The sequence below is a fragment of the Brachyhypopomus gauderio genome, chromosome 12 (assembly GCF_052324685.1).
Source record: "Brachyhypopomus gauderio isolate BG-103 chromosome 12, BGAUD_0.2, whole genome shotgun sequence".
Classification (NCBI taxonomy): Eukaryota; Metazoa; Chordata; class Actinopteri; order Gymnotiformes; family Hypopomidae; genus Brachyhypopomus; species Brachyhypopomus gauderio.
This window is the reverse complement of record NC_135222.1, coordinates 13642604-13644429: the sequence shown is the minus strand read 5'-3', so window position 1 is coordinate 13644429 and position 1826 is coordinate 13642604. Positions and strand designations below refer to the sequence as shown.

Sequence of the window (1826 nt, the reverse complement as noted above, 5' to 3'; positions counted from 1 at the left end):
CATATAGGACCAGGGGTCTGATACTACAGAGGCCTGTAGGAGACATATAGGACCAGGGGTCTGATACTACAGAGGCCTGTAGGAGACATAGAGGACCAAGGGTCTGATACTACAGAGACCTGTAGGAGACATACAGGACCAGGGGTCTGATACTACAGACACCTGTAGGAGACATGGAGTACCAGGGGTCCCTTGTTGCTTGCCATGGTTTGTGAGGTGGCTACCTGGGTGGAACTGACCCACTGACCTCAGCAGTCCTGAATGAAGGGAGCGAGCAGCATCTGTGCCTAGTTCAGGGAATTTTTATGCAAGTTCAACAGAATGTAACGGGAAGACTCCATTACAGAGTGTGCCTGAAGATACAGCCCTTTTTAATTAGGGGCACCGCCCATATTGAATTAGTGCACATCACGAAGGGTATTTAAACTCTCGTTTGTTCTCGTTAGCCGGGAAGCTGATTGATTTGACGGGACGAGAGACGCGCTCGGGTCTGGGTTGCAAGAGTTTTTACCCATTCTCACGGAGTTTCTGGGTTGCAAGAGTTTTTACCCATTCTCACTGAGTTTCTGGGTTGCAAGAGTTTTTACCCATTCTCACGGAGTTTCTGGGATGCAAAAGTTTCTACCCATTCTCACAGAGTTTGAGATTGTTTGGGGCTTTTAGAAGCTTGACTGGGTGTGTTGTGAGCGGCATACGAGCGGTAAGTAGGATGATGATGGGATACATTCCATGTCATTGGTGGAACAAATTAATTTGCTTCGTTTGTTCGCGTGCTGTAGGTCGCTGAGGTGGCCAAGTACCAGGCGATTCGAGTTATTCCAGCGATTGCACGGTAGGGCCGAGCTTTGAGCGCAGACAATGTTTAAATGATGTTCGTCCTAGTTAAAGTGCGTTGTTTTACAGGAGCCATCAGAGTGCGCGTTGGAGCTCGGCCACTGTTTTCTCCCCTTTAATTGTCTTTTAGGGATTGTAGTCTTTCAGCGTCAGACGTATTTTATGGAATGTGATTTATTATTGATGTTTATTTTTTAGCCCGGCGGTACTGTTGGGAACGGTGGGAGCGGAGCGAGCGAGGTGTTTGCGGCACCTACATATTTGGGTTTATTTGGATCGTTTCACGCAGACGTGTGGTGTGGTTTTTGTTTATTGAGTTGTTTGTTTGGTTTATTCTTTTAGGTGCGCGCCAACCCCCGCTGGTGGAAGTGAGGTAACGTGTTGGGTAGCTGCTCCTAAAAGCTTGTGGCTGTACCGCACGGTGCTTCTTTTTAAATAAAAAGAATGTATTGTATTTTATGTTGTGCAATAAATGATCTGCATATCAGTCTCTGCAGTCCAACAATTTTATTTTCGCTGGCAGTAATCTAGCGCGGGTGAGACGTTATTGATTTTCCCTCTAGTTGAGGGTGGCGTAGTCCAAAGCTTATCATAGTTTTCGCCGTGTGACGCGGTGAGCGTTACAAGTACGGATGTAAATGCAAATTTGCATGACGGAGTGCACTATTAGATTTCTACAATCACAGTGAATATTCAACGTGGATGACCACTAACTGCAATGCCGTTTACGGCCACAAGGTGGAAGCACAATTATTGGTTCAATCTGATGAGATTTGCTCACATATTACTAGTTTACTCTGGCATTCAGATAGAGGGTGTCTGTTGTTTTACAACCCTTGGCCTTATGCAGCCCAACAGAATAGAGACTCTTTAAAGCAAGACTACTGTATACTAATATATGCAAATGTAAACTAATATATACCTAATGTAAGAATAATAAATTTTTCTCCAGATTCTATGAAGTATATAGATACACCGTACATTGTTTTGTA

The 1826-nt window shown here is 44.7% G+C and overlaps 1 long non-coding RNA gene across 1 annotated transcript; it reads left to right on the top strand.

The window, feature by feature from the left end:
* Nucleotides 1–478: 478 nt before the first annotated feature.
* Nucleotides 479–1294, top strand: LOC143528362 (uncharacterized). Its single transcript, XR_013134439.1, has 3 exons — nucleotides 479–700; nucleotides 780–832; nucleotides 1177–1294. It is a non-coding gene; the product is annotated as an uncharacterized LOC143528362 (long non-coding RNA).
* The last annotated feature ends 532 nt before the right edge of the window (nucleotides 1295–1826 follow it).